This window comes from Solenopsis invicta, chromosome 10 (assembly GCF_016802725.1).
Source record: "Solenopsis invicta isolate M01_SB chromosome 10, UNIL_Sinv_3.0, whole genome shotgun sequence".
NCBI classification, from domain to species: Eukaryota; Metazoa; Arthropoda; class Insecta; order Hymenoptera; family Formicidae; genus Solenopsis; species Solenopsis invicta.
This window is the reverse complement of record NC_052673.1, coordinates 12,728,799-12,751,668: the sequence shown is the minus strand read 5'-3', so window position 1 is coordinate 12,751,668 and position 22,870 is coordinate 12,728,799. Positions and strand designations below refer to the sequence as shown.

The window sequence follows — 22,870 nt, the reverse complement described above, 5'->3', positions numbered from 1 at the left end:
TGTATTCATAGCGGGGCCCAAAGTGTTGGATGCTCGTGGGACGTTCGGGCCCCTCGTAGAAATACGATGGAGACGGTAGGGCAGAAGAGAGAGCATGAGGAGAAGAGGGACCAGAGCACCGGGAGGGAGTCAGCGCGTTCCGTCTTACCTTGTAATTTACTCACCGCGGGCCTCAGGCTATCCATCTCGTGGCATAACTCAGGGATGGGCCCCGACGGGCCCTTAAAGTGTCGCCTCGCAAAGGGCACTACGCAACTTTTCGCAAATTGTGGACAAAAACTTATCGAATTTATTCGACCTTTTTTTTAGAAAGAATCTTTCAGCTTTTCTTTGAAAGCATCTGAAGAACGATAAAAAAACATAATATCCTCAGATAAAATAATTTTTAAAAAATTATACAAACATATTATGTTTAAAAAAATAGTGTCGACAAAGTCAAAAATACAGTAAAATACGTCTCGTCCTTGTAATAAATATATGAAAACTCATAAATAAATCTGTTTTACGAAGTGTTTTATGATTGCTAATCAAGTCAGCAGTGAACTTATTCAAACACCGACAAGATTTAAAATCAGGATTTTCATAGTTTGTTCTGCAAATTACGTACGTTTTAGAAAAGTTTATAAAATTTCAATAAGTTTTCTATTGAGACAATTCGGTTGTAATGCAATTTTAATGGTAACGTATTTCAATTGTAACGATATGGAAAATAGATAAGTGAATTGCATGAATTACAACCAGATTAGTAGTCGCAACGTAATTGAGCGATTGACGATGCCACGAAGAAAAACGGCGGTTATCCGCAGGCGCAACGGCGTGGTGAAAACAATAGACGCGGATATAACACGATCGTAAATTCTATTATCTCCAATGGCACTATTTGTCACGATCGATCGGCCAGGGCCATCTCCACCTCAATACACAGGATGCCTCAAGCAAAATGCGTTATTTTCCATTACAAAAATTCGAGGTTTAGATTGAGAGTTGAGAATATATATTTATTTCTAGTAAATTAAAACTAAAGACTAAGCAAAGAAATTTAATTTGGCCAACTGTTACCAATTATTTGCATATCTCCAAAAAAGATCAGGAGAAATTAGAACAGTCAACGTAATAACAAATATAAGCTTCCAAAATATTTCTTTTTTTTTAACGGATCTTTATACAATATACAAAACATAAATTCATAATAAATTTAAGTTACGGAAAGATAAATTTCAATATCTTTAAGTTACTTCAAAATAAAAATTTTTGAATGCGGATTTTTAACCCAACCATTTTATCGCCAATAAAATACATCAGTTAGCACGTCCCTGTACTCGAAGACGAGCTTCAATACGACGCTGCATACGTTTAGCTAAATTACACTCTATATACACCGTTATTATTTCACGGATGCCGTTGATACCCTCTCACGCCCGATGCCTTTTTCTCATCTCCCTCGCTCCTTGGACCTTTCCGCCTCCACCTCGAGTTGAAGCCCTTGGCCGTGGCCTGACGAAAAAGCAGCGGACCACGTATCGTGATAGGTACGTACCTGCTCGTATCACTTCTTGATTGAGCTCAACGTGGGCGAAAAAATGCGCACACGCGAGCACCAATGCGTGCGGAACGCGGCGACGAGTAAATATTATCGCACAGCTAGCGATTCGTGATTCAAGCGCGACGTTAACTCTCTCGGAAAAAGTGGTCTCATTTGAATTCGCATACGTTTTATTTCTTTCTTCTTTTGATACCCAGATTTCTAGATTCCAATCTTTGAAACGTGTCTTAAGAAATTCGAAATTCGTAACTATAAAATATCTTAAGTCGTTGTCCGGAAGATATAACATTTTGGAAAATAATTGCTAACGTAGAATCTTTTATAATATTATATATATAGGATGTCTGTACATCCTAAAATTTAAAAGCAAGCAATAATGTAACACCCCGTCGCAATTAGATACAATGTAGAGGCTCATGCTACAAAAGAAGATACACTCCGCTAAATAAATGAAATATTAATAGTGGTAAAGAGATTAATCTACTGTCCAAGATTACGACTATGTCGTGCACGGTGAGAGGAAAAGATAAATGAATGAAAGAGAAAAATAAATGCGAGAGAAAAAGGGGAATGTCAGGAAAAATGTAGAGTTACATCCTGCAAAAATTATCCTTATTAATGGGCCGAAGTTCGTAGAAATTATTACGACGACGACTGCAAAAGTGCAATACCGGGGCGCATTTTTCTTCGAAAAAGTTTTACACTACTGCGCGTAAATTATATCTAGCGCGGGAACTTGCGCGGAAATATTATTGCTTTACGCGGATCATACTTTGTTTCCTTGGATTCTTCTTCAGAAAATCTTGTCACCTAAAAATGCTTATTAACAATCTAATCGTTTAATTAATAATTTAACAGTTTAATCTGCAAAGTGCTTTATATAACGGTTCGTTAATCGGTTGAAAGGATTCTCGTATTCGGCCACTCCGAAAGTGCTGCGTAATCTCTTCCCTAATCAAGGTGTTAAATTATGCACTCGGCAAGAAAGTATACGACAACATATCAAGCAATAATGCATGTTTAAATTTCAACCCGATGATTAAACCCCATCGGGATAACGCTGATTAGCGGGACCGAATTCTTGCAGCCGATCCTTGCGGTTTTTATCTTCTCGCCAAAACGAAGTGCCTCGATACCGCTATATAAATTAACCGTAATTGCAGTTTATATATATTATCATTATATTGTCGAATTACACTTTATTAGTATTATTATTTTTCGAGATCTTCTCGCTCTGCCGCGCTTTATCCTCCGATGTAAGAAAAAGTGCAGATCATCGCAACACAACGTCGATGCTAATGTAACCGTGTTTCTTCGTGGCATATTCTCGTCGTGAAATTTTATTTCGATCGTAAAGCACAAGACAGAGTTACTCCGGGAATATTACAAACTATAACAATTGCACAACGACGATACTAACATACGTATGTTCCACAAATTTTTAAGCTTTCATCAACTCTATAAAACGACACGTTAATTAATTAAACTTTGCTGTTGATGCAAATAAGCTTCTACCCTTTCTCTCTTTCTCTTTCTCTATATAAGGATCACTGCACAAGTCAATGAACAAATTAAAAAATGGAACTATTCAATAAACATATAAATATAATTTTAATCTAATTACATTTTTAAATAAAAAATAAAATTTTAATAATATTGTTATAAAAATTAGATCATAAAAAATATAATTAATTCGCAATTCATTATTTTAAAATCTTATTATTTTAATACTTTTCTGAAGTGATCAGAGATTAATGGTAATCAGAGACTGGTGCAGTAATCCTATCTCTTCATTATCGGTCATACAAAAATTAAGCTGCGCGAAGCGCGTACTCTTTGAGCTAATCTTCAGTAGGCGGTAAAACAAGAAATCAAAACACACGAGTAGCATTGGATTAGACAGCTCTCTCTCTCTCTCTCTCTCTCTCTCTCTCTCTCTCTCTCTGCTTTATTATTCATCGAAGTATATCACACGGTCCTGCTTGCAGGGCGCATAAATATGCACTGGCATCTCGGCCAGGGCGAATTTGTATCTCGCCGCAGTGCTATCCGCGCTAATCGATAGATTTGAAAGTCATGGCTCGCGTCGACCATTTGAATTTCAGATGCGAGATCGCGGGAGCAATATGACAATCTTAGTGGCAGTTTTCAGCCACCTCGGCGGCTCGGGAAGGAAGGAAGGAAGGAGGCAAGAGAATGACTAACGCAGCGGGTGAGCGAATGGACAGTGGAGCCTTATCATCGGGCGTGCAGTAACTTCCGCAAGCGCAAATGGCCGACTTGTAAATCTACGTCAACGCTGTGCGGCTGACTATTAATCGGAAATCATACTATCACAGAACACTAGGAACGCAAGCCTATAAATAATTCACCGTGCGCGAATTTCGCCCACATAAATGTACTTCCTATAAAAGCAAAATAGTAAAAACAAGATAAAGTGTCTTGTAAATGTTTTTATTCCAAAGTCCTAGACCCAGGTAAAAAATCCATACTATTAATTCCATAATATTATTTCCAATATACGCAAAGCTTTCCACCTTCGCGAGAATCAAAATCGTCTCCGTCTTTGTTTCGATTATTCGTGATATCGCTACAAAGATCTCGATACGATTCTCCGATGTGACACCAAATGATTCTTCGAGAAAGCAACGTTCTGAAAGTTACAAAGAGTCCCTTCCAAGCTCTAAGTAATCAGACATGCAAAATTCTTCTTTTGTACCCCCTACCTTTCTTCTCATCACCCGTTTCGACCCTCTCCTGCCTCGAGCCAATCGGAGATCTTTTTTTCTCTCATCGCCTTAATCGAACCGCTTGATTTCGACGATACTTTTGGGCACCCGTTTGATGATCCAGCAGCCATCGCGTTCTCTCGCTTCCTGCAGGAACCCCGATGAACTCCCGAACTCATTAGTTGAATCAGTGATATACACGGTCTCTTTGTCTGTCTTTCTATCTATCCCTTCCTTCGCAAAAACCTATCGTAATCCGCGACAGCCATTCCCCTGTCCTCCCAGCGTTTCTTCAGAAAGTTTTTATTCGCATGTAAATGATGACGATCAGCTATGACTGAGCTAGAATCGAGGTGACTTGTAATTTTGTTGGCGCATTCTATGTCGGACCAATTTTACGTGATTTGTCCACTCCTTATAGCTCATCAATGACCCACGCAACATGATCATTACATTTATAAAATAAAATAAAAATGTATTGTATAATGACTATTATAAAAAATATAAGAAAGAAGGTCTAATGTACAAAATGCAGTACAGAACAAAACAAAACACTTTCATTAAATATTTAGTAAATAAAAAAACTAATATTTAATAATATTATTTTATTTAAAATTAATTTTATTTCAAATTAACATTTTATACAAACAACATTTATTAATAATTATTTAAGCAATAAAGATTTCATAATTAAATAATATGTATATAATGTTTGATAGTACTGATTGTACGTGTGATAGGATAAAAAGAAAAAATTTCACTCTTACGTACTTGAATGTTTTCAAAAATAATTATTTCAAAGCAATGGAAATTTTTACAAACACTCAATCGATTTTAATAGATAATTTTTATACAAAGTAAGAAAGATTACAGTGACGATATTTTAAGTCTCAAACTGAAAAACTGATCGCAGCGTGTGTCATCAGTGATCCATGATTAATATTGCACCATACATTACAATGTACCTATTTTCACATAATATTAAAAAGTATTTCATGATTACGTTTCTCTTTACAGTCAAAATGTGACATCTTCCGGCATAAACGTAGGTCACCAGTGACCCATATGATATGGAACATGTTAAAAAATGTATTATTTATATCTAAAAATATGTTCATCCATTCAGAATTTATGTTTCTGTAACAATAATTCAACTTTGGATATCAATTATAAAATACCTTTGTATTTAATCTTCAAAGTAAAATATTCTTTAATATTCTTTTTCTCTGATTAAGATGTATTTTCAAAAATATTAATGTCATTTTGCATGCATTATGTATTTTAAAAATTAACAATTATTAACATTAGCCTTTTTTGAAAAAATTAAAAAGTTACATGTATATCAATCAATTTATTATTATTCTGTTATTAATACTCTACAGTATACAATAATTAATAAATGGCAATAGTGGAACTCGCCTACGAAATATCGGACATTATTGGGTCGCACGCGAGTTTCCGCTTTAAAAAGATTTATTTATCGGCTGCCATGCGAACCGACAATTAATTATCTCGTCTCGAGTAACGACCGGCGGAATGAGAGGGCGAAATTAATTCAATTTAACACACGCGCGCGAGTGCGCGCGAAGATTCGCTATCACTTTCTTTCTTTTTTTCTCCGCTTCCTCGCTCTGTCTCTTTTTTTTCTCGTTTCTCGCGACGTCAAAAGAGAAACAAACGGGCCGCCTGCCACTTATGCGCAATGCTCGCGCGCGGCCGGCTGCAATTAAAACTGAGTAACAATTAGCCCTAAGGAGCAAAGTTCCGACCAAATACGTGACCCTCTAAAACGCGACTGCAAGCATGAATCCGTGAGCATTCTCCTTCTCTTCTTCTTTCTTTCTGGGTCATACTCGGCTTTCAAACCGTCTTTCTTTTCCCCGACTCTTTCTATTCTCTCGATCGTGAAACATTAAACTTTTAAACGCGCATCCGATATCTGCACATGGACGAAATAATTTAATTTCCGAATAATTATATTCCCCAATTTGTTTCCTCTTTTTATTCATTTGCAACACATAATTTTAATACGGGAGAGGAAATTCGAAATTCTCCGGCGAACATAAAATTATACTTCAGATAAATTTTAAAATCTTTGAAACGTAACGCAATTAGAAAAAATCATAAATTATAAACTCGAGTACAATAATTACAGTAATTAATGGCCTCGTCATTCCAATAAAACCCTACCAATTTTAACGCGAATCTAATTTTCTAGAACACAAAATGGAGCAAGGCAAATGTAAAGGCTGTAACTCGTAGCAACGCGTAACTCATTGCAAGCCGAGATCAAAAATCACGCTTCGCAATTGGCGAGTACTACTTTAACCACAGTAAAATCCGATACGCGTTGCAATTTCGCCCCGCGGAATGTGAAACGACCGGACGCGACTTATGGGATTGGTGAAAAGCAGCAAGCATACGTTCCACGTCAAATAAAGACGCGCGCGCTCGACTTTTAATTCGTGACAAGATAAAAATAAAGAAGAACTGTTGACGAATGAATTGTACTATTTCCACGCGAGCAGTTGACCTCGAGGAAGACGCCTAACGATCGCCTCGATGAGAGACAAAGAGAGAGAGAGAGAGAGAGAGAAAGAGAGCTTGGCAGATCGGATGTGCCAAGTAAGACTGTAATGTGCTTCGAAATATGTGGGTAATTATAAATGTCTCTCGGCTTTACCAAGAATATACTATTATGATACTAGTCTTTAAGGCTTCGCGCAGTTGCAATAATAGGGTGCATCCAAGGACACTATAAATTCAAGGATGGAATGCATTCGATCTTCGAAAATTTTAATTAGGAAAATTGGAGCACTATAAAACGAAATCGTTTTTAACTTAATCCAACATCTTTCCAGTATTGAAGTGGTTCTACCTCATAGCCTTAAAGGCGAGCTTTTATTTACTTAAAATAGAAACAGTCAGAAGTAATATTGCTTCTAATTGGGAGAATAAAACGATTGTAACTTGAAATTATAAAACAACCAAACTCGATTACATAGGATCGAATATCTTCCAGGAAACAGTTTCCCGTAATCGTTTTAAAGACACTTTAATTAAAGTAAATCGTTATGAAACCGAGCAAAGGGCTTTTGACTTTTAAACTCGGCTCGGCATAATAAAGTTCTTTTTCCGCGAGTGAGCAAGCGCGTGAGAGAGAGAGAGAGAGAGAGAGAGAGAGAGAGAGCGAAAGAGAGAAGAGAAATATCTTTTACAGAACTTTTCAACGCTCCTTAAAGACGACAGTGTAATTAATTTTGACGAGTTGACCCTAAAAAATTCACTGACGATCTTACGACCACGCTTTTGTCTTCATTACACGCTTTAACGCGTTTTCCTCTTTCTACTTTCCCGCGTCAGTTCCGTAGCAAAACCTGTTTTTAACGAAGACGTGTAACTTATTTTTATGGTTTCTTCCCGCGTGGTTTACGACGAATTTGTGATATGAATCATCTTTCTAGATGTCTTCTCTCTTTCTCTTGCTAGAAACATTTCGCAGAAGAAGTTATCGGAGGCGATTTATAGGCAAAAAAAATATTAGTAATATTATTAGAATTTAAGAAAGATTGTATGTGTATGTGTGTGTGTCTTCTATTAATTACAGATGTACAAATAAATAATTTATTCTAAGAAAATTTATAGTGATTCACACAATTTTATTATCAAAGAAAATTAAAATATAAATAAAATTGACAGACAGACTAGTAAAGAAAAAATTTGTTATAATTTTGTTATATTATTTTACGATAATTTCGTATGTCTTTTATGTCATGATCCAAAATAATTTATATACTGTGGTTAATAACATAGATAACTCTACATTAATGCACCAGAAGCAAGTTCCAAATGATCTGGATTTTGCATAAATAAATAATATTGAAAATAGAATTACGTAGATTGCACAGTATACTAAAAAAATGAAGAATAAAATTGTTGATTAAATGCGAGGAACTGGAATTTAGTTTAAATTGAAAGACGAGGGAGGTAGATCGCTCATATAACTTTCCCGCAAAAGCAACTCGACCAGCTCCGCGATTATATTCCGCAATTCCGCTCGCAGGAGTATAAGTTCCGTGCAATTCTGCGTTATTCGATTACGCGCGGTCAGAAGCGTAACTCTCCAAAATTAGAGAAACGAAAGGATCGGTTCCCCCTGCGGGGTCGTATTGCTGATGATTATTTTTCATTTCTCTAGTCTCATACGTGCGAGGAATCCCTTATTGTTCCTCGTCTCTACCTTTCTTTCACATTAACCGTTTAAGAATATATAGCAAATTTTCTACAATGTATCTATTTTTCCAATGATACTATCGAAAGAGTTACTCGAATCTGTTCTCGATATCTAATCCTCGTAATTCTCAAACTGATGTATGATATAATCTTTTACGCAAACACGATACTTCTGTTTACACGGAAGAAACAATTTCATTGAAGCATTCAAAAATTTAGCTAAATACACATTTAAATAATTTTGTCGGATCATCAAAATAATTAATCAAAGACGTTTAAAAATGAGAAACGTTGCAAAAAGTTTTGACATTCCAGCAATCCGTTTAAACATCCTTACATAATTATTTTGATGGTACAACAGAAGTTATTTTCAGATTTATATCTAGCTGAATTTTTAGACACTTCAGCAAAACTGTTCGTTCCACGTAGATAGACAATTTACTGATATTAGCAAGAAAAAAAATAAGAATTCTCATAGAATGTAAATTGGTTTATTACTAATACAATTTTCTGCATTTAAAAATTAAAATTCCGACGTTAACCTCCCAAAAACTATTAAAGTCTTTTTTCAATTACGTGTGCTACGAAGGGGCGCGTCTTGGCAAATTAGTTGAAAGGGAACGATGAACAAAATGCTAATTTTTTAGCCAGGCGAAAATTCCGCTCACGTATCGCGCCGTTAACGAATTGGAAACCGCTAATTAAAGTCACCGAAAGTCCCGATCGCACTCGCGACGCTCTTTGTGCCGCTTTTTACGCGCTCTTCGTCGTTTTCGCCCTGCTCCCGAGGCTGAAAGTAAGCCAAGCGCGAATGTTATCGACAGATTTCGCGATGGGCTCACGGCTCAAGTGCCAACACGCACATATCGAAGTTCTTTCGCGTGGCTATTTTCAAAGAAGCGCCTGCAGGCAACAATGCATCTAGTAAACACGTAATACAAATTTTAAATTTTCATAGCTTGTTACTGACAGTACAAAATAGTATATCACAGTAACAATATATCATAAATTATAATTATTTTTACGGTTTTGTTACACATAAATATTTAATTTTTTAAGTACCATGACATACATGGAAACAGCAATTATCATTATTATGCTTCAATATTGCTTTATCAGAAAATATATTAATTGTGGGAATGTTATAATTTCCTGTCTCTTTATATTCCGATTATCATGTGCAATAGAAATATTATTTCTCATCATTACAATTTATCTGTGCGTAATTTATAAATCTTTGATCTACGTATTATGGATCGAATCCATAATTAGTAAAATTTGTTCAATTATTACATTATTAGCGAAAAGATAATTGATTTTGCGAACATCGCCACGTCACCTCTTCGTTCCGCAATCAAATAAATTTTTATGCGAATACATTTCATTATTTCGCGTAACGTCCAATGGAAGCGTTGATTGACAGCGCTTCGGGGAATTTGCAGTAACGAGAAAATGAGTGTTTATCGTAATTAATAATTATAACGAAGACACAGCAAATAGGGGAGAGACAACGGATTGACGGGCCGCGACGTCATCGCAATGACGTGCAGCGAAAAATATCCACCGTTCGAATGTCGACGGTATTAATAAGCCCGCGAGAGATAACGATTGAAAACTTTAACAAATTAATATTTATAATTTATGCGTAAAAGCCGAGCGCGCTTTTTTAATCGTTCCTATCTTATTACAAATACCAAAAAAATAATATTTAAAGCAAACACATTAACATGTTTCTTTTTTCTAATTTTGTATCGCGCCAATCATTTATCATTATATAAGTCCTCGATTAAAAACATAAACTTAATATAATTTAATTATTAAAAATGACAAATTTAACAATCATATCACATATCATTAAAAGAAAATTCTTAATTATTTATTTTTCATTTATAAAATTGAGATTTTTAGCAAAATTAATATTTTCAAGCATAAAAGGCATTATGAGTTTCATTTAGCTGAGTTCTTGATAGCCCTTTATTGTTTTCAGCTCATTTCAAATAGTCTGCCTCGCATTTTGATGAGCAAAGCTCATATTCTTTGTATTCTTTTAGAAGGATAATTATGGAAGTAAAAAAAACTCCACTTTGCTCTCTGAAGAAAAATTGAATTTCCGAAGAAACGTTAATTCGTTCATTCTCATTCGTACTATTTTTTCTTCGTCAGATCTATGCTATTTTGATATTTCTTCTCATTTACATAGAAATTAAAAATATTTCGTATTTTCCCGATAATAATAGTTTCTAATTCAAAGAATAAAATATATATTGCTAAAGTAGAACAATACAATGCTACATGATTACACAAATATAAAATATTATATACATTTTTTCAAACAAGATCATCCATTATAGCATTAATAGGCAGAAATAAAATTCGGTTTGGAAACAATGGCTTTATCTATGTGTTTCGAAATAGTTCGGACGCTTCGTCACGTGTCCTTGTGTCATTACGAGATTGTACACGCTTGTAATTTGATACCTTTTATGCGGTTTCCCCTTTGTTACCTCTACCGGACAACGCCATTATCAGCAAAAGAGTATGATTGATCAAAACGTAACGAGATAGTACGTATCACTCGCGGGGACTAAAACTAACGAGGCGCGTTTTGTGTCGCGTGAAATCGGCGTTTGTTAGTATCTAACCCAATTTTGTTGATCCCGAATTTGTACAAATGAGAAAATTAAAGAGAATTGCGCGAAATTGTGTGTACGTGTGTGTGTGTGTGTGTGTGTGTGTGTGTGTGTAAAATATATACTAGATATATATTATACGATATGTACATATATATATATATTTCGTAGGCAAATAGCAATTTTAGGGAAATAGTAACTGACTAGACAAATAGCATTTGCCTGGTCAAATAGCTGAGAATTAAAAACACAAAATGTAATTTATTCTAACCTAACCTAACCAGGTAAACGCTACTTGTCTAGTCAATTACTATTTTCCTAAAGTTGCTATTTGCCTACGACATATATATATATATATATATATATATATGTATATATATATATATATATGTACATAGAATAAATATGCGTTATTAAAATGAGTGTTTATCAAAAAAATAAATAAATAAATAAACAGAGATATTCAAATTTGCTTTTCTCTTAAATTGTGCAAGTGTATTAAATAATTATTAAAAAGTTATCGCAGAATTAACGTGAAATAAATAAATCTCTATAGCTTTCTAGGTATCATATATTGTATCATTTTCTAATCATGTGATTTTGATACGTACTTTTCTTATGTTTGAAAAATAAGACAAAATATTATAGATATAAATATATGCTATTCTTTACGTAACTCTGAACAATGTATTGCAACGATATATATTTTCAAGTGGCATTCATAAAACACAAATATTTTTCACATAATATAGGAACATACAAGAAGCTTAACTGCATCATTGCATTGGAAAAGCGTATGAATGTACTTTCTTATCCTAAAGAATTATCGAATTAATCTATTTCATTGTAACAATTAAGAGCAATCATTGTATAGACGATCACTATAATTTGGATGTTATTCACATTTTCACTAAGACAAGCCTTTTCTGTATTAAATTGTACATGTTTCCAAGACACCCAACACAAGAGAGAATTGCCGAAAACATCCGAGTCGCCATAAAAGCGAAGTCTCTCGCGCTTCAAGGGTGGAAGCCGACCCAGTGGAGGGTCCTTCAGTTCGCCGAAAAGGAAAGGACTCGAGGAAAGGGACCAGTTGGGGGATCGCGCGAGAGAGCGAAAAGTGACCCTCCATGTATTATTCCGTTCGAACGTCATTCAAAAACGGCTTATCCGCCGCGAGACTATTAACGTCAGGGGTGGACGCGTAAACGAAGGGCGAAACTCCGCGCCGGTAGTTCGTCCGAGTCGTCGTCGAGCAAGGCTCCTGATTTCGAGCCCGACGGTTCTAAATCCTTAAATCGCGCGACAAGTTCGACGCCGTGACGAAGCTGACGTTAAATTTAACGGGACAACCGTGAAGTATCAGGGTGAACGTCGCCGTTGTTATTATTATTAATGCGAAAGGGAAAAACGTGTCACACAGACCGATTGCGGTCGTGCGAACGAAAGAGAGAATCGCTGATGCTCAAAATTACCTTATTGATTTAGTTATAGCGCTAGAAATATTACGGCTAAAATACCATATATAACATTTTAAGCACATAATTTTTTTAGTACGGGTAACATAATTTTTCTAGTAAAAGAAACATAATTTTTTTAGAAAAGAGAACATAATTTTTCCAGTAAAAGAAGCATTGTAAATTGAAAAAGTTTGTTTTAACACAGCATCTTTTTTCTGAAATTATCATGTTTTGTATTATGTAAACAGTTTGTGCTGTTGCATTACATAATTTAAAAACAAGAAAGATTTAAATGGACCTTAAACTGCGGATAAAAAAGGCTAATTATTTTTTAAATTTATCAATTGTACTAGTACTTATTAAATAATTTCACGACAAATTGCCTTCCATTTTCCAATATCAATGGGACATTTGTTAACGTCTTAGATCGGCATGTTAAGGCCTATATATCTCAGTAGCGTTTATTTCCATGAATTCACAAAGCGACTACGGTTTTGTGAAACGGGACAATAACGAAGAATAATTGAAACGATAGCGGAAAGCATATCGAGAGCGCGCGGGCGTACGCTTACACGCGCCAGGATATCCTCGCGTATATCTCCGCGGTTATTCCTCCTAACGATTTTTCGATATCGGTAGGCGATGCATTTTTATTCGTTGCCCGCGTCCGTTGCAGACAATCTGCCGGATAACGCATAACCGCCCTCAGGAAAATAGTCCGGCGGGTTTTACGGCGGCGATACTGAACGCGCGCGTGCACACACGTATAGACGTGGCAGCGGACGGAAATTTATGAGAACGTTTATGAAGTCGTAGCCTGGCAAAAAAAGACCGGGAGAGATATTCATGGCGACAATGCAACGCCACGTTCTAATCCTCCGAAATAGAGGAGGATGCGCCTCTCAATGTACGCGGCTTTATTTTGCGCGGCTATCGTTTCGTCTGCGATTCGTTCAGCGAATTTCCACTTTTATCTATATACATATATATGTATTATATATAATGATTTTCTTTCTCTTCTTCCGAAAATAAAAGTAAAAAAAAAAACGAAAATAAATACAAATAAATATATTGAAAAACTAGAAATTACGTTGGTAGAGTCAAAGTAATTTTTTAATCATTCCTTTTATAACCTTACGTCGACATAAAATACCAGTTTATTTAATTTAAAATTAATTTGAAAAACACAATGTGCAATTAACAATTTATATGCGCCATTTTTATTTGCTATTTTTAACAGGTTTAAACTCTAGCATAATGTAATACAAATGGTATTACATAAGCAAATGTTTATATTGAACCTGCAACACGGTTAATAAGTTTTTACAAAAAGCCAGAAAAAAAATGTCAAGTTATTTCAAATGCAATTATCTAACTTATTCAATTAAGATAAGTTATCTAGAAAGTTACATTAATATCAGATCTATCAATATCTCGTGTTGCACATTCGCGCTATTTGTCGTTTTTTTATTTGTTCATCTCGAACACTTACAAATCCTCATTCGCTCACCAACGTTTCCGTACTTCTCCTGAAATAGGTATTTCACTTCTGAGCTAAGAAAAAATTTAGGTGTTAGGTTTTATGATTATCACTGTCTACACGAAACAGGGAGTTATTTTGTAACGAAATACGGTGGCATGGCGCGAAATGTCGCGCACAGATATGCAATCGCGAATACGCGATGTCTTTTTACGAGCTTAGGCGCGCGTCTTCGTTGCGAGATTTGCGCTTTTATCTGCGAGCGATCCGTCGCGGACGAAAATTTTCCGAGACACATAACGTCTTTCGTTACGAAGTCGGAGACATCATCGTTAAAGAAGTGTCGAGTCCGTCGCACGCGGAGAAGCAATCGCTACTTTTTACTGGACGCAATTATAGAGAACTCCTTTAACATTTTTATTTGAGAAATTATGAAGAGTGAGGTGCACAAAGAGAATATAGAGAGTATACGTAGCGGAAAATGTAGAATATAAAGTTATTAAGTTCAGTAACTTTATCGTATAAAAAACGTTTCGTAGTTATTCTTACAGCATCAAATTGGTAACGTTAACCTCTCAGAAATTGTCGTCTGTCAATTAATAAAAATACTCTATTTTGTAATTATTTTTTGCATACATTAGAAAAATATATATATATTTTCAAAATCACATTAAAATATTAAAGTTCAAAAAGAGCCTAAAATATTAGAATTAAGATTAAGATTAAAATTATTGTAATATTCTATTTCTAAATTTTAATGTAGACACAAACATATCTGTTTTAAATATCGATTGAAATATTTATTTGTAAGGCCAAGTGCCGTGCTAATATTATCAGCTCTTGAAGTTTTAAAGAATACCGCTTCGATCGATCTTGGAGTGCGCAGTAAAACAACGCCTGGTCTACACGACTGCAAGCATCAGCTGCCGTTCGAATATTTTTCTTTTTATCACACGCGTTTTGCATACACCGGCGTGCATGGCATCCGAAAAAAACGTTAAGACAATAAAAGCGGACTGAAAAGCGTGACACCCAAAAAAAGAGAGAAGGAAAAATGGAGAGAGGAGAGAAGAGAAAGAGAAGGAAGAGGACCTAGTACGCCCACCGACAGTCCTCTCGAGACATTTTTATTATAGCAATCGTAAAGTAAAAGTCAACGATCACCTGCGGTTGGTTAACCGAATTTATAGCGGCATCTTTTAGCACGGAAATTCCGCGATGGTATACCTCGATAAAATTTTGGCGAAGATATTCATAGCGTTTTTCTCTTACATTACATGCTTCGAGAAACATATAAAAAGTTAATAGTAAATTTCTTGAACATTTAACAAGTTTTCTCATTAAAATTCTATGCGTGCAAGTATTTAAAAGCGTGTGGAAAATTAACAAGTACAAATGCATGTACGGACGTGTCTTGTTAAGTAGAAAAGCAAAGGGCTACTAGTAGTACAAAGCAATCAAGCTTATTAAACAAGTATTATATGTGTGTATCCCGTGAGTAAACCTATATTCCCGTGTACCAATTTTATTAAAGTTCCTTAAATAATAAAAAATAATGGATACTAGAAGTGAAGAAAAATATGCATTACACGCAAATAATAACTTGGATTCATTCATTTGTATTTGTGAACCGTAGTAAATGTAACAAGATAATGTTAATCCGTTACGAGTAACAGGATAACTTATTTGCAACAAAACAAAATTATTGTCACATTTATTTTACTTTATTGAATGAAAAGATTATTCTCAAAGATTGCAATACTTATGTACAAACGACCACATAACGTAAATTTATAATTTAATGAGAATAAAACAACGAGCTACCAAAGATACAGTAAAAAAAAACTAATAAAATGTTAATTGTATTTTTAAATTAATTTGGCGTTGTACGATATTATAACACAATGAGTTTTCTTTTACTTCACAAAGGAAAGCCATTCAGTATGTATGTGATTAGATATCTATTTAAAATTTATGATCTTTTAAACACATACATACTTCTTTTCGTGAATAAACGATCAAATGTTTTAAATTCATAAGTAAACGTAGTAAATTGCGATAAATTAAAACGAACGTAAATCTATGATTAAAATATTCAACATCCGATAAGCTAAAGTATGACAATGAACTTTATTATACTTCTTTGCTATAAATGTGTTAACACAAAGTTTAAATAAGTGAAGAACTGAATAATTACGTTTTGAATAATTACGTAAGTTGACACGTAATTCAAAATTCTCTTTCAATTGTTTTCGTATCATCTAACTTATTAAAAGACCAGCTCTCATCATTTAAATTTCTAGATTGCTGCAAAAAAGAATAAAAATATATAGAGATCCTTGGCAAGAGTTAGTTTTTGATCAAGTGTTTTTGCGCTTTTTAATATTTTTAATCAATGATTAGTTTTTACGGAAACGAGATAAATTATTGTCAACATTCTAGGCATATAAATTATAATCGTCAAATTATCCAACCAACGAAAAGAATGGAGAAATATTCCAACAAAAACAGATAAAATGCAAAACAAACCTGTGAATCTCATCTCGCGATATCTTAGAGAGAGCGGATGAAGTCATACCGCGAAATTGCAGTGAGATTGAGCGTCGTCTACCGGAGACGAGGCGCCCGCGTCGGTGGCGATCGTAAACGCACGTCTACCTTATATTAACGACGCGAAGTTCGCGTGCTGACGTTTACCGCGTTGCCGCCTTCTTGGAAGTTATGAACTTTTCAGAAATTATGAACCAATGGACGTGTAAGGGTCGAACGTGTTCTGAACCGAAAAACGATGCGCAATGCCGTCGAGAGATCAACAGCGGAAAGAACGCTAAAGAAAGACCTCCGATATTGGATTCCACAATTGCAAAAAAACTTCAAGTGGCTTGAGAATGAGAAAAGCGTTGATTCGATCAAACGCGAATCGACTTAAACATTCCAGAATGTAGAAAAATTTTTTGAGGTAAAACTGCTAAAAGAAAATCAAATTATTTTTAATAAGATCGTCAATGCTAAGAAAATAATTTTTTTTTTATTCTAATGTAGAAATATTCTAATATTGATCATCTTCAATGTCAAATATTAACAAATCTACTAAAAGTTACAATTAATTAATTTTTTACTAAATTGGAGCAAAACTTCCAAATTAATAAACAACTTAACAATTAATAACGCGAATCAATATTTAAAATTAAGTAATTTAATTATTCCTCGACAGTTACGTTACTTGATTTTAAACGTAAGTATCAAAAAACCAAAGGGATAAGATTGTTAGTCGAGTTCGCGAGAGGAAAATCAGATTCGCGTCCATACATCGCGATGAACGGGCATGAAGGCGCCTTGTTCGCGCGTTTGAAATATGATCGTGAGATTGATATAAAGCACGCCAAGGTACGAGAGGCTTTACAGCGCTGTAAAACCACGGGAATCGAGAATAATCCGAGGAGAAGGATGCAGCGCAAGACACCGTCGAAAGACAACCGCTATATATACGACATTAAATTTAGCGATCACACGCCGCCATTCGCAATGCCATATAAAAAAAAATATTCTAGAAACCTCGTAAAAATTATTGAAATACATCATGATAAAGATATAGATACCTCAGTATTATTACAACTTGTTTCATTTTCTGTAATTTTATATATCGTTGAATGATCAACTTGTAGTCATATTTTTAAAAGTAAAAATATTTCAGTACTTATTTAATTTGAAAATGTCATATTAAAATTGTTAAACATAATTATGAAAAAATATTAATATATATTCTAATTATTAATAAATAAATTATAATTTATTAAAGAAAAATTTTTTAAAAATTTTTTGAATGCCAATGTTCACTGCTCATAATCAATGAAGATAGAAGATTATCTTTACTAAGAATCAAGACTGATGAATTAATAATTGTGATGTATTTTGTTGTCCTTTAACTTTCTAATAAAACGACAGCAAAAGTCGTAAACCAGTATCGAACGCACAGGAAGTATAATGACAGCTTGAGGGAATGGCCATTAAGGTTACGTCGCGTTGACGTCAAGAATTTACTGCTGTAGATCGGTGTTAATACATCGTCTTCACCTATAATCTATTAACAACGAAACAAGTATTTCTATAATCATCAACGACGTCATCTTATCGTCAACTCTCCTGAAATTGACGCAACTACACGCCACGGTTATCGAGATCATCATTTTGCCTCTTCTTATTTCAAGTATAAGGTGTTAAAAATGTTAGAATCTCACAAAAAAAATAAAATTCATCTTAGTCGTTACGAATTAAATAAATTTTGAATGTAGCAAATTAATGTTAAAATAACATCATATTGATTTTAAGCGCGATAGTATTATTGCTACTAAAAATTAATTTCAGACGCAGAATCTTGCAACTATTTTATTTTATTTTATTTTATAAATTAATATGCAATTCAATGCAATTCTTTTGTTAACCTAATTTTTCTTCATACCATCTTATCCGTAATTGAGAATTACTACTAAACGCAACACGGAATATTATTTCAAGTTGTTTTCTTAAAGTCAAGAATGTGATGTACAAGTCGTAACGTGCTTCGTTGGCGCAGATTTCCAGAGTAGATTCGGTATTATTTTCCAAGAATGTTTCTTGAATTCTAGCTTTGGTAGGCCAATCATAAAAGACTTTCCTAAAGTGGAGAGAGCATATTTCACGATATCAATTGCATGCACAGTTAGTAGCTCCGTGTGCGACGTGAAAACTCGCACCATACCTAACTCGACACCAAGCTTTACTGTCCACTCAGGAAGCCATTTAACTCCACGCAACACAGAAGCAACTCCGAATCAATTTAAAATTAGAACAATGTTCCTAGTCAAAGTCCTCTTACCATTAACCCGTGCATGCAAGAAAAATAGCTACCAAACAGAATAATACCTTGCGCGTTATAAACTATTCAAACGTACGTATCGTTCTTACAAAATAAAGCTCTGTACGTAACGATTGCAACACAATGCGAAAATGAACCGACAAAAATGGCATTTCTCCAAAACTTGAGAATACAAATTATTAATTGAATTGTGCAAAACTTTTTAGTTAGAAGATTTGTTTCGAAAATATTATAAGAGGATAAAGATTTTCTCATATTCCGTGGAAAAGAGCAGTACACGTCGAAACAAGGCTAAACCCCGTCGAAAACCTTCAGGTTCGCCGTTCGCCATAAATCCGATTAATTGGCCGGTGGATGGGCGCGCGAATTTACGAAACTGGTAATTAAATTTGACCACGCAATCCCGAACAATATCGGGCACTTCTGCGATGAAATCCTGCGCGATGCGGATTTCGGAGAAAATTCGCGCATCGCGATTGTTCGCTCGTTCGTTCGCGTGGACGTGGCGACGATCGATATCTCGTCGCGGTATTACGATACGACTGCACGATATTACGCGTGTTTCCTCGTGTTTCGAATCGATGTGCCACCGGGGTTAATGCAACAACCGGAGTGGTGCACTCGGCCGTAATTACTACAAGAACTCTGGCAAGGCTAATTATGTCGGGAATGTGACGGATTTATCGGCATAATTGAATTTGATGTACGCTCGCCCGATGAGGAGACTAATTTTCATAAAAACATCGCGAAAAAATATGCAGATAATTCCGTACAAATGTATTTCTGTAATTTGTAATTTTGCGACTTCATTAGATTTGTATAAAATATTATGTGTTGTATTACGCTCTGGTAAAGCTGCATTAAAGCGCAGAAAATTATAATTAACTCCTGCAATAGCCTCTAAATTATTTCACATAATCTGGTAATTAAACCGATAATTTCTAAATAATATGATTTAATTTAACCACACGGTTGTTATTTGCATTCGCCTCTCTTCTCTCGATGGATCCCCTATAAAATATTGATTTATCGTCGCGTATCTATTTATTGAAATACGAAACCATAAATCAGCACTAACTCGGGCGGTGTACATCACGAATAACGATAAATCGCGCGCAAAATTTTCCGATGAACTTTATTTACGTCGGCGTCTTAAATTATTCCGCAACGTTTCGCGTTTATTCACTGTTGCAACGGCAACTGCAATTGATCCGGATTCGCACGGCGATTCCACAGCGCGGGCGCTCACGAACGAATTAAAATTTATCGTTCATTTCGCATCGCGGTGTCATAAATCTGAGTCTGATCTGCTCTTAAGCTGTCGGCCCGTTTGACGCATCGCGCCCATTACATTTAAATACCGTTCAAATGGAGACGTTCGTTTCTCTTTTTTAAACACTCCTGATTGACATCGGCCGCTTGACGATTTCAAACGGAACAAATAAAGCAAGAAATGTTCTATTTTTCCGATACAAATTTTTTCAATAACAATTACGCCACTATGGGACTAAAATTAATTCATTCTGTAATGACCAATATGATATTAACATTTTCACGCAATTAATAAGAATAATAGTTTTGTTCTTAATTTATCAAAAAATAAAATAACGATAAAGACTTACGTTATTCTCGACTGCTGCATTTCCCCGGTGTGCAATCTGAAAACATAAAAAGTAATGTTAGTACGTTCAATGTAACAACCGTTCAACCAATACAAATCGAAGTATAAATCGATACGATATGTATTGAAAATCGGAACATTAGATTAAATTAAATAAATTTGCGTGGTTGTTCGATAAAGTTCAACCGTAAATTGCGCCAGGCCGAAGCAGAGAGACAATGTATCGAGAATATCGCAGCGCAACCCACTGACCTAACGACGTCACGCAAAATCGGGAAGCCCCTTCGAGATACGCGAAAGCTGCTATAAAGCGGACAGTCTGAGCAGTAAGTCCTAGTAAGGACCATTGACAAGGTTAGTGCCCTTAAAAATGCATACGATCCCACTCATACGTTTTTTATTGATCCATGTCAGTATCCCTCCTTTTCCCCCTTCTTCTGTCCTCGATCTGCTAGTATCGTCATATATATATATATATATATATTGCTTGATCCTATATATCAATACGTCCAACTACTTCGATAACGTATATTCGGTTCTTATGAGAGAAGCAGAGATATAAGAGTGTGCATTAAAGCGGATATCTTTATACGAAAAAACAAATATTCAGTAAAAGTTAAAAAAAAGAAATTGTAGAAAAAGAGCGAAAAAAGCAAAGTAAATATAACATTTATAAAGATATGACTAGCTAAATTGGGAGTTGTGTATGTAGAGACTCTATTCTGCGACTCACTAATCGATACACTCTGCCCTTTTTATTCTTAGCACCTTAATTATTACACTTCTATTATTGTTTCCGTTCTCGTTCTTATAATTTTAATAATAAATTGAGAAAATGTTGAGTGCCGTGCGAAATTTATCCACGAAAAGATAACGATTTAAAAATTAGCGCGGTTGCACTCGAGGTGGCAACCGTGTCGTTATAAATTATTTCGCGAAGCTACTTTGCAGCTTTCCATCTTGCATTTTGCGCTTTGCCTTTACGAGTCAACCTTGTTATAGATAACAAGTTGGAAAACAAGGCAAAGCACAAGTGAAAGACTGCAAGGTCGTTTTGCGGATCACAGCTCCATATATAGCGATGTACATTTAGAATAATTGTTAACATACGTTACACCATAACTGTAATGCCTGTTCTACAATAGCAGTAAACACAAGACCGTAAGGTGTAACGTAAGAAATGAAAATTTTTCATTTGCTTACGAGCTCTTAAAACCATGCCTTACAACCTTACGGTCTTGTGTTTATGCTATTGTAGAACAGGCTTAAGAGTAAATTAATCTACACAAAAAATTTACAGTACTTTCAGCTACTAATTGTATTACAAATTTTTAATTATGACCAAAAAGAAACAGTATTTGAGAATAAAATCATATATAAAAGTTAATATCGAATGCAACGGCAATTAAATTATCGCACTTGTTCTTTTATAAATTATCTTAATAATCACACGTTGCTGTGTTTATTTTACACAATTAATTCATACTAAAACAAAACATGCAAATTATAAATTTATCTCGTCATATCTTTACAAATAGTAAAAAATATAGTAGCAGTATTGTTTTACAAATATATAAATAAGTTGTATTAAAGAAGTCAAACAGAAAGCGAGATCGAAAGGAAAGCCATTATTCGTGAGAAGAAAGTGTTGACTGAATTTAATACCGTGAAAGAGAGTTTGGCCAGCGCGTTATTCTCCCTTACCACAAATCAATGGCGGGTCGATTACGTCGGTCTAGAACCCATTCCAAGAGGTAAAAAGAATGAGAGAAGGTGCAAGGAACTTCATCGGACGCCGCAGCACGACAACCCAACCTGAGAAGGGAGCGAGACAGGTGGAAGACATTAATTTCTAAGCTTTATGTGGTTCTTATTAGAATCTCCGCGGAGACGGCGCGCCAGCCCAGCTGTCCCCAGAAATATGACTCTATTTTTCGTTCCGGTTCGCCCCGACTTATTTGCAACCCCCAACCCGAAAACGACCATGTCGCCTGTAACAGTTCGTAATTCGTAGGTCGTCTGTTCGACTATTCTAGCCAACTCGATCGATTTCAGAGACGTTTGTCTTCGACCTAACGCCATTGTCTACCTAAGAACCATAAACGTTAGTTTAATACTCATTATGTTAATTACTTTTATCAGAGTAACCAAAAAATTATAATTTATTTTAAATTACGTCTTATAAGTTAGCGGAACAAAGTGAGCAGAATCAATTTAAACTAATTTTTGTATTTGTTGCTCATTTGTTGCTAAAAAGGTGCCAAAGAAAAAAATTTGTTGCTCTATTATTTTTTTTTTAAATAATTTTCCGCTAAAGAA

General features: G+C 35.0%; 1 protein-coding gene across 6 annotated transcripts in view; it reads right to left on the bottom strand.

Moving 5' to 3' along the window:
* The window catches only part of LOC105193213 (latrophilin Cirl), an 803,058-nt gene that overhangs the window by 763,141 nt on the left and 17,047 nt on the right, over positions 1-22,870 (bottom strand). For all 6 annotated transcript variants that reach the window (XM_039454371.1, XM_026133332.2, XM_039454374.1 and 3 more), the window contains exon 2: positions 20,553-20,588. The gene's annotated coding sequence lies outside the window, so the exon portion shown is untranslated. The remainder of the gene's footprint in view (positions 1-20,552; positions 20,589-22,870) is intronic.